Source organism: Anoplolepis gracilipes, chromosome 11, assembly GCF_047496725.1.
Source record: "Anoplolepis gracilipes chromosome 11, ASM4749672v1, whole genome shotgun sequence".
Taxonomy (NCBI): domain Eukaryota; kingdom Metazoa; phylum Arthropoda; class Insecta; order Hymenoptera; family Formicidae; genus Anoplolepis; species Anoplolepis gracilipes.
In genome coordinates, this window is record NC_132980.1 from 2,552,388 (window position 1) to 2,564,167 (window position 11,780).

At 39.5% G+C, this 11,780-nt stretch overlaps 1 pseudogene; it reads right to left on the bottom strand.

The window, feature by feature from the left end:
* Positions 1 to 444: 444 nt before the first annotated feature.
* LOC140671230 (uncharacterized) lies at positions 445 to 8,716 on the bottom strand (annotated as a pseudogene).
* Between the last annotated feature and the right edge of the window lie 3,064 nt (positions 8,717 to 11,780).

Consider the following 11,780-nt stretch of genomic DNA (forward strand, 5'->3'; position numbering starts at 1 on the left):
TTATCGCTCGATAACCGGATAGCGCAGTCGTTCATCTTTCCACAGTCTACTGTATGTGATTGCAATTTCTCGACCGAGTGAAAATAGTGCATGCATCTGTAAAATAAAAGTTAAAATTTTTATATTCCGATTGTAAAATTTTGAGTTTATCCTTGCTCAGAAAAGACGCCAATTTGTCGAGACCTGTTGTGAGAAATTTATATAAATCTATGAAACGTAATTTAATGTGATTTCCTTGATTATAAAGTGAGAATCATAACCAGATAAATTGTGAAATACTATTGGAATGCAAAAAGATTCTTTGTAATTTAAATTACAATTTGAATGCGCGGGACCTCTGTACCGCCCGGTCAAATGACAATGATCGCGTACGCGCATATCATCATCTTCCACGAATGGTTTCTCACATATATGACACTGAGTCGCGCTGCGAAATTCTTTCCATTCATCTTGCGTTAAATTTACCATGAGGACATTGGTTGTTAAAATATTTTCTACACGTTGCGCCAAATTTTTAAGTTCGTCGGCGAACCACGCAACGCAATTGGTTTCGCGACGAGAATGATACGCGGATAACGTATTATCGTACGAGCAATGTACATAATAAGCGATACTAAATACTTGGTGATGTTAATAAAAATTTTCTTCTTCTTTTTTCACCAAAACGCACTCCAGATCGGCATACACTACGAATGGTAGTCGCTCCTTCCTGTTATAGTTGGCAAATGCGAGCCACTTATCCTTATCGCTCGGTAACCGGATAGCGCAGTCGTTCATCTTTCCACAGTCTACTATATGTGACTGCAATTTCTCGACCGAGTGAAAATAGTGCATGCATCTGTAAAATAAAAGTTAAAATTTTTATATCCTTGTTTTAAATAATTTTAGAATTTTATTAAATATACATACCGATCGCAGATATATTTTTTAGTCTTGTGTTTGCTGAGTTGCTACTAACAAGTCTAGATAGATTCTTGATCCATGCAAAATGTCCGATATCTTGCGCATCTTGCACGTAGAGCAAGTTGACGTGCTTTTCTCTCTTTTGCTCCGTAAGGCGAATAGGGACAATGTTTTCGTTTTCAAAACTGTACACGTTGATTGAAATGTCATTATAAATTTCAAATTTTTTAATTTGATTAAGAGTGACTGGAAACTCAATATCTTGGAGATTCAGTACTGTTGTATAATGCGGGTACAATAATTGTCGGTCTGTGTGTCTTTCAACTGGATACAGAGCAGCCGCCCACCTAAAGCATGCATTGTCTTGAGATTGCACGTTAACCACTGCTCGTTTCATTATTATCTTTCGTGGTAATTGCACGCAACATCCGGCGCACATAGGATTATATTTATTTATATTTACAGTCAAATTTAGTATACGCGATAATGCGCATCCGCTATCGCGTTCCTGAAATTCTTCGAGCGATGCAAGGGTGGGCTCGACGACTCGCCGCTCATACCACTCGCGTAAATCGGATGTACAAACGAGTTCAAAGTTTCTCGTATTGATTGATTTATTGGCGCGCTTATCGCCCGCCACAAACTCGCCATTAAACGCTTTATTCACTTTCACACTGTTGTGTTTTTGCATAACGTCTCGCACATGCTCGAGCACAATGTCGCTCGTGTCTTCCAAAAATTGATGAGGTTTGATATGATTATAATTTATAACCGCACCAGTCATGATACGATCTTCGAACGCCGTATCGATCTCTCGTCATATTAATCCATTTTCTCGCGAACTGCATCCTGCACTCGCGTGTACGAAACGCCTACGCAACACATTTTTCAGTCCTTCGAGTCGTGCGATTCGAGCAATCAGCGATTGTCGATTTCCGATCGATAATCGTGGTCGTTTAATTCGACTTTGTTATTCCAACGACTCGATACATTCGTTACATTGCGGCTCCCACGCAATGTACTCCTTCACTGAATTTACCCGGGTGGATTGCTCCCACACAATTTGCTCCGTCATGTTTTTCAGACCGAACAAGATGCACGACTCGAAAATAATGGAGGTGCACCTCTTTGCAGCGATTTTATATCGCGATTCATAGACGTTTTTATCACGCATGTCGCGATTTGTCATCTAACGATGATGTTATGTCGAAAAAATGTTTTTGCTATATTTCGAAAATTAGCAGCTGCACATCGGCGCTCGAAAGTTTTGCAGTTTCAAATTACATGCAGCTGCGGATTTGTCACGCACACTTTAAACATTTTAGTAAGATTCGTTAGCGCATGAATAATTTGTAGTTTCAAATTACATGCAGCTGCGAGTTACTTTTTGATAATTTGTCACGTATATTTAGAATATTCAGGTGTGATTTCATCAGAAAATGTTGTCGCACCTCGACGCATGAAAAATTTTAAGCGCATTCAGCTAAAATCTTTGGAGATGTAATTATTAATTAGCAACTGTATATAGGCGCTTGGAGAAAAATAACTTGCTGTATCAACAATCACTCCCTCCACATTGCAATTTGTAGTGCTAAATTGTGAACAATAACCCCCTCTACATTGCAGTGTGTAGTGCTAAATTGTGTTTTAATACTTAAAATAATTTAGTATCGTGTCAATCGTTTGTGGTCTCCGCTAAAGGAAGCAACATGAATTATTACGTCCCGATTATGGACACTCTGCCAAAGAAAGAGTAAGTTTTATTTTTTAAATAATATTTTTATTATTTATATTAGTTTTAAATAATATTTTTAATATTTATATTAATATTTTATTTTTAATAACATTTTTCTAAAATTTTGTAGCATTTTATCCGAGTCTCGTCGCGCGGGTCGTATCTTGAGAAGAAGATATGCTCTAACCCCGACATCATACAAATACTTGGAGATTGGAATAAGCGTCGGAGCTATGTCATATGTGGAATTACTTGTTGGTGATAACCGAGGCAATCAAATAGTATTGCCTATCGTTACCTGGCACTTATTGATGCAGAAACGTGCCGATATTGAACGACATGTACAATCGACTGAAAGTGAGTTATTATGGATCTGCGATCTATCTATCCAAATGATTACATTAACTGATTCCAAGATTGTTAAATTAACATTGTCTAATAATTCTTTGTATATGTATCCGCAAACATTGGTGCATTTATTCGATTTTGAAGACTGTATCGATTATATGCATTTCTGGTTGTGTCAGAATACATATATTGTTAATGAAAAGTTTAAACAATTTGTTAGCGTTTTGCAACGCAACAATATCACTAATGTTTACGATGTAGTAAAAGTGATACGTGAGAGTGACACGTTGACGGCAAATCACTCGTAGATTATGAATTGTTAACATGTGCTGTAAATGATTTACTCTATGATGTTTGCAATAAATAAATTACCGTTTTTATTACTAATTTTTATTATTTCTTTCTTCGCCTATTCTTTATAAAACGTATGATGTATATAGTTGGATCTACATTCATTCTGCTAAAGATGTTGAAAATGCTGATGTAGATGAGACGTGATACTCGAGTTAGAGGGAGATGAGACGTGATACTCGAGTTAGACGGAGATGAGAGATGTGACATTAAAATATATATATATATATATTTGGGAGGAGCGTGTGCTATAAAAGAATTTGCGACCATCCTTGTGACAATCTTGTCGCATCTGATAAAGCGAGTTTGGAAGAAAACGCGAGTTTGCGGTCATCCTTGTGACATTTTTTTATATCTGATAAAAAAAAACTTTGTGCTTATGGATGACTTGATGGACATTTCATCCGATTCGTTCGAATCGTCCGATTCTTCTGAGTCGCCTGATTCACTCTTGGTGAACAATTCATCCGATTTGTCCGATTCGTTCGAGTTTGCGGAGTCGTCCGATTCGATAGACTTTTCGTCCGAGCATTCTGATTTGGATGTAGAATCCTTACACGATAGTGTTCTTGACGGTAATTCTAGTGATTTCAGTGATGTTGTGAAACCTATTATTCATACGTTAGATGATGTACAAGTTCGTACATATAATGAAATGAAACGGCTGTGCATTATATCTTTTTATTATAAACTTGGGATTTCTGTTAAACATTGTATATCGTGTTTCATGCTATTACCGGAGAGGTCACAGATTGGGAGTGATATGGTGCGCACACATCAAAGTGAAATTTATCAGCAAATCCATGATTTATATGAATGCGGTAGATGTCTGAGACCGCTGTATCAATTAATAGCGTGCAATTTTTGTCCGTTTTGTACAAAAAAAAGACTAATGCGTGAAAAATAAAAACTATTATTGTGTAAGTGTCGCGATAAGATGCAGTGGAGAGAACACTCCGATGCCCTCGGTGGCTCTGTGACTTCTGTGGTGCAGTTTTTGCGAAATTGGTTTACCAAAGACTCATACGAGATCGTTAACATTGTTTTTCAAGATCCGTGACAAAATAGATTTTTTATGTAATGTGGTCAAGGAAAATACCGATATAGAACTTATGCAATTTGAAGATGTTCCGGAAATAAGGTATCTTCGAAAAGTGAGGCTGCTACTGATAAAAAGAATAAGAAGGATAGACTTTTTAGAAGAAAGAAGAAACTTACCTCTCACGCAATTAATACACACATGTGATAAACAAAAAAGTTCTGCATGATTTGTGTATGTATTTATCATTTTTATAAAATTTTAAAGATATTAATAATGATGTTTTTTTTCAGAAGACGCTGTGGTGTGCTCTCCCTCCCTACCCTTATTTTAATTTTTTATCTTTTATATTATCTATTTTATATTGTATATTTTATATTTTTTATGCTATTCAATTATAATTATCTGTATGAATGCTGTGTGGAGCGACAGTCCGCGTCAGCTTTTATTTTTTTATCAGCTGTGAAGAATAAGCATTCGTACTAACTCTTATGTCATGCTCATCCCCTACCCATTTTTTCACCGAGACATTACCTAGCCTCCGCTGGAGCTAGCATAAAGTATCTGACTGTGGTGCAGTAAGTTTTATTGTGTGAAGTGCAGTTCATTTTGTTTTAAAGATTATAAAAATGTCGCAAATTGTGGCTTTCATGCATACCATGTTCAAGACGGGGTACCGCCATCTACGGGTACCCGAATGGATGCCTAATCACCGGTACCATCGCCGCGCACTCCGAAGAGCGCGAAATATGGCCCGCGCCCTATTCCAGGCGCTACTGGAGCTCCTATTTGGAAATGTAAGTAGTTTTTATTATTTTTATACGCTTTTTTATTTATAATATATTTGTTTTTTTTATAGATTTTCGAAATAGGTGTTGATCCGATCCCTGGGTACATCAGCATAGCGCACATGCAGGAGGTGCGCTGGGTGCGGGCCTATGGCAAGGAGTGCGCGGAGTGGGAAAATTTGTGGGCCGATGGTCCCCACTCCCAAGAATTAGACGCGAAGTATCCGCACATGTACGCGGATATCTTCTGTCTCCGCAGATTGTTCGGAGAGGAGCCCTATCGTAAGTATGCTCAAATTTTAAATATTTATTTTTTAAGGTACTAATAAAAATGTTTATTTTTCTTTTCTGTTACAGCCCCCGCTCCCGCTTTTTTAGACGCAGAGACAGAAAATGTCGACGTATTTCGGATACTCCACAGATTGTTCGGAGAGGAGCTCTATTGTAAGTATCTCTATATAATACGCTCAAAAGTTTGTGTATTTTTTAAGGTACTAATATAAATGTTCATTTTTTCTGTTACAGAAGCAGCCGTCGCACGTTCCCCGTCACCCTGCCGCCCGTTATTTTTAGTTTTTTATATTTTTATAATTTTATATTTTAAATTTTATATATATTATATTTCATATCTTTTTATATTTTATATTTTATATTTTAAATTTTATATATATTATATTTCATATCTTTTTATATTTTATATTTTATATTATATTTTAGATTTTTTTATATTTTTTACTTTATATATTAGATTTTATATTTTCATTTTTTAAAAATACACACACACTATATGTATAAAAATACACATTTTTATAATTAAAAATTTTGTTTACGATAAATATGTGTATTGTGTTTTGCGCCTTCATTATCTATCCCATCCTTCTTCCTCCTCCACTTAGTATTGATTAGATTATATTTAATATATATAATTAGTAATAATAATAATAATATAATATATAATAATAATAATATAATAATATAAAAAAAAAATTTAATCTGCGTTCTCGCGTACGCCTTAGTTTCCGTCTTATCGCGTTCCCGCTATCCTTTCCCCTCATCCTCATTCTTTCTCTCTCACACTATCTTCCTATTGTAATCTTCTCCTTTTCCCACCACATTATGCTCTCATTGTCCTACGCTATGTACAATGTACATAGCGCTCTCCTTATCCTATTCTATACCACGCGTCTCCGTCTACCGCGTACCCCTCGTCTACAAACCGCGTCGCGGACCTACAGCTGTATCGCGGACCTCTCCCCCTCCCCGCGTACCCCTCGTCTACAAACCGCGTCGCGGACCTGCGGCTGTGTCGCGGACCTCTCCCCCCTCCCCGCGTATCTCTCGTCTACAAACCGCGTCGCGGACCTGCGTGACGTCATCCCCCGCGCCCGCGTACCTCTCGTCTACAAACCGCATCGCGGACCTACAGCTGTATCACGGACCTCTCCCCCCTCTCTGCGTACCTCTCGTCTACAAACCGCGTCGCGGACCTGCGTGAGGTCATCCCCCGCGCCCGCGGTTCCCCCCCGCTCCCGCTTCCCCCTCGAGCACCAGGGTTAGAACTCTCCTTATATCACTACTCACGCATCTTGCAATTTATCTACGCAGTCAATGTATTCGTACGGGAAGACAACTTTTTTTGTTAATAAATTGAAATCTTCGGCGGATAAATTTTTATATTCCGATTGTAAAATTTTGAGTTTATCCTTGCTCAGAAAAGACGCCAATTTGTCGAGACCTGTTGTGAGAAATTTATATAAATCTATGAAACGTAATTTAATGTGATTTCCTTGATTATAAAGTGAGAATCATAACCAGATAAATTGTGAAATACTATTGGAATGCAAAAAGATTCTTTGTAATTTAAATTACAAATTGAATGCGCGGGACCTCTGTACCGCCCGGTCAAATGACAATGATCGCATACGCGCGTATCATCTTCTACGAATGGTTTCTTACATATATGACTGAGTCGCACTTCGAAATTCTTTCCATTCATTTTGCGTTAAATTTACCATGGGGACATTGGTTGTTAAAATATTTTCTACACGTTGCGCCAAATTTTTAAGTTCGTCGGTGAACTATGCAACGCAATTGGCTTCGCGACGAGAATGATACGCGGATAACGAATTATCGTACGAGCAATGTACATAATAAGCGATACTCAATACTTGGTGATATTGATAAAAATTTTCTCTTTTTTTCACCAAAACGCACTCCAGGTCGGCGTACACGACGAAAGGTAGTCGCTCCTTTCTGTTGTAGTTGGTGAATGCGAGCCACTTATCCTTATCGCTCGGTAACCGGATAGCGCAATCGTTCATCTTTCCACAGTCTACTGTATGTGACTGCAATTTCTCGATCGAGTGAAAATAGTGCATGCATCTGTAAAATAAAAGTTAAAATTTTTATATCCTTGTTTTAAATATTTTTAGAGTTTTATTAAATATACATACCGATCGCAGATATATTTTTTAGTCTTGTGTTTGCTGAGTTGCATACTAACAAGTCTAGATAGATTCTTGATCCATTATGCAAAATGTCCGATATCTTGCGCATCTTGCACGTAGAGCAAGTTGACGTGCTTTTCTCTCTTTTGCTCCGTAAGGCGAATAGGGACAACGTTTTCGTTTTCAAAACTGTATACGTTGATTGAAATGTCATTATAAATTTCAAATTTTTTAATTTGATTAAGAGTGACTGGAAACTCAATATCTTGGAGATTCAGTACTGTTGTATAATGCGGGTACGATGATTGTCGGTGTGTGCATCTTTCAGCTGGATACAGAGCAACCACTACCGCCCACGCAAAACATACATTGTCTTGAGATTGCACGTTAACCACTGCTCGTTTCATTATTATCTTTTGCGATAATTGCACGTAACATCCGGCGCGCATAGGATTATATTTATTTATATTTACAGTCAAATTTAGTATACGCAATAATGCGCATTCGCTATCGCGTTCCTGAAATTCTTCGAGCGATGCAAGGATTGGCTCGACGACTCGCCGCTCATACCACTCGCGTAAATCAGATGTATGTAAGAGTTCACAGTTTCCCGTATTGATTGATTTATTGGCATGCTTATCGCCCGCCACAAACTCGCCGTTAAACACTGTATTCACTTTCACACTGTTGTGTTTTTGCATAACGTCTCGCACGTGCTTGAGCACAATGTCACTCGCATCTTCCAAAAATTGACGAGGTTCGATGTGATTATAATTTATAACCGCACCAGTCAAGATGCGGCTCTCAAACGCCGTGTCAATCTCTCGTCATATGAGTCTCTCCGCGTTATTTTCACTACTACAATCACCACCACTGGGTATAAACTGTCTCTGCAATCGAGTTTTTGTACCCTCGAGTCGCGCAATTCTTGTCACCAAAGATTGTCTATTTCCGATTGAGAGTCGCGGACGCTTGATTCGGCTGCGTTCTTCAAGCCCTTCGATAAACTCCTCGCAATGCTGCAGCCATCCAAAATATTCACTCAATATGGTGACTTGGTGGGAACGCTCCAATAAGTCGCGTTCTTTCTGCTGCACGTTTTCCGTTTTTCTCTCTCTCTATTTTTGTGTGCAAACATAACACATATTACGCAACATTATTATATGTAATAAAATTTGACAGCTGCTGCACCATTGCATATCCAACTCATCAAGCGATGTAACTTTATGTCTTCGTATTTCGTACATTACTCCGATGTCATCTCGAAAGGTGTCCATACACGAAGCACAGAGAGCTAGAACACCACCCGTTGAATAATAAAAGTGTATGGCACAAACCTTACGTTGATTTTGCGCACGGAGTTGTTCATTTTCTACTACGTTGTCGTCAAAATCGGTATCACTGCAATCACTAATATAATTATTATCGTCCGACAACGCATGCTCTTCGTCTGACGACTCGTCTATTATCGCTTCGAAATTAATATTTTCCATTTATTCACTACAGTGACACTAACAATTCTAATACCTGACAGTAACCACTCAAATTTTTTTTTCCACAGCTTCCTCTATGCCCTTTCAAATCGTACTATGGTTTGACGGGGCTCTCATTCTTCTTATATTTTGCCTAATGCTGTCTTAACACACGTTCCTACCGAACGTCAACGCTTTTGCATCTATAAAAACGTTCCGACATGTTCGTCGCAGCGTCGGCCAAAAATTTCTATTGTTTTCCCACGACTTTTATGGCTTCTAAAATGCCCCCGGCTATAAATCAACCACAAAGATAAACACCTTGCAGTTGCAGTTCTTTCCTTAAAAATTATGGAAGATGTTTCGCTCCAGTTTTATGGGAGATTTTCCGCGAGGGTGCAAAGCTGCCGAACGCCGGCGCTTAAAATCTCTTTTTCCATAATATTCTAATGGCCATAAAATGATCATAAAAATTAGAAAAAAAAAACAGTTTTATGGCTTCTAAAATGTCCCCCGGCTATAAATCAACCACAACGATAAACACCTTACAGTTGCAGTTCTTTTCTTAAAAATTATGGAAGATGTTTCGCTTCAGTTTTATGGGAGATTTTTCGCGAGTGTACAAAGCTGCCGAACGTCGGCGCTTAAAATCCTAATGATATAATGATATAATATGATCATAAAATTAGAAAAAAAAACAGTTTTATGACTTCTAAAATGCCCCCGGCTATAAAATCAACCACAAAGATAAACATCTACTTTCGAACGTATGTAGGACCCTTCACCCCCCCCTTTCCGTAACACCAAACCCCTTGAGCCTCTCTGATACCCCCGCCCTCGCACTCCCCTCGGAGCCCCATGGCTTAGAATCCCCACTATAACACTACTCACAAAGATAAGATTTTCCGCGAGGGTGCAAAGCTGCCGAACGCTGACGCTTAAAATCCTAATGATAAAATGGTCATAAAATAATCATAAAAATTAAAAAAAAAAACTAGTTTTATGACTTCTAAAGTACCCCTTCTCCCTCGGCTATAAATCAATCACAAAGATAAACATCTGTTTTCGAACGCCTCACGCCTCCCCCCGCACTCCCCTCGAGCTCCCCTGGGTTAGAACCCCCCTTATACCTACTAACTGGAGTTATCCAACGAACATTACCTAAAGTATGTATTCTACCTATTGGATAGTCTCTTTATTGTATTGAAATAACTTTAACTATACATTCAGTTTTCCTTTCTCTTTGAAAGTCGAGCCTTTCAAGCCCGCCGATGTATGCGCCGTCAAGGACTTATGTAATAAATTATCGATAAAAAAAAAAGGATTTCTTGTTAGTGAATTATTTGATTCGTATGATAAGTCAACGAGCGTACGGTAAAAACGTGCGTGAATATTCTTTACTCTATTGTTTAATAATTTTGTACAAGACCGCATGGAGCGCTGAAGGCGGTTACGATATATGGCGACTGTAAAGGAACCTCGTCAAGTCTTTTTTTGGTTTCGCTTTTCGCTAAGTCATAATAAAGTAAAGTATTATACGTAATACAGGCAAGGTGGATTGATATCATTCATCTCTCCCAACCCAACAACAATTGCTCTCAAATCATTAGTTAATTCACGAATTTTGCAATTGTTGTTAAATTTTTACTGATCAGTCCTGTCTAATAATTTTGTTTGAAATTAATGTTCAACCCTGATTAAGATTGTTATTGCACTTATGCTTTAGATTTTTCAGGGGTTATCATTTGAAGAATATTTATTGAGAATATTTTTTTACCTTTAATATTCATGATTATTTATATATTTGTAACGGCACGCCGTTACTAACGGTCTCGGGGCCGAACACCCGCCTCCAAAGTTCTAGAGACCCGGCGCCTATGCGCGCCCTACCGCGCGACAATCGCGCACGCCACTGGGAACCCCCTCACTCTCGCATGATACGAGAGAGAGGGAAGGCTCCCGGGTATATAAGCCCGACCGACCGACGACCAGATACCTGTCCTGATCCTGAGTCCGGCCGGGCAAGTAGCCTCAAAGTTAAGCTCCGAAGCAAAGCCAGTAGCTAGACTCAAGCCTCTCCTCGAGTTCCTGACTGTCGATCCGGGAAAGGGTGTTCTCTTCTCCTGCCGGGTGTTCCTGGTGACCGACTCCGCTCTCGATCACGCGATTCGGAAGGAGGTTATTCTCTCCTTCTGCTGGGTGTTCCCGGCGGCCGCACCCTCGACAAACCGTCGACCCGGGAGAAAGGTGTCTTCTTCTCCTGCCGGGTGTTCCCGGTGATCGACGACGAAGCGCGCCCGACCGTCGCCCAGCGACCTGCTTGTAACGCGAACCGTTCGCGACCCGCACTGCGTTGCTTGTAAATACTCACGCTGCGAACTGCATGTATTGCGAACCGCTTACAACCCGCGCCGCCTTAGCTCGTAGATACTCGCATGTATCGCGAACTGCTCGCAACCCGCGCCGCCTTAGCCTGTAGATGCTCGCAACCCGCTTGTGATACGCACCGCTTACACCTGTAACCAACCGCATCACTAACCGCTTGCACCCATACCGCTTGTCGAACACGCCAGCTTGCGCTCACGCACACGTACGCACTTACCCCTACGCACTCACACACGCACATCACACGTACACGATCACACTTGTAAATAGCACACGACTGCCCTACCACATGTAAATAGTACGCTTAATAAA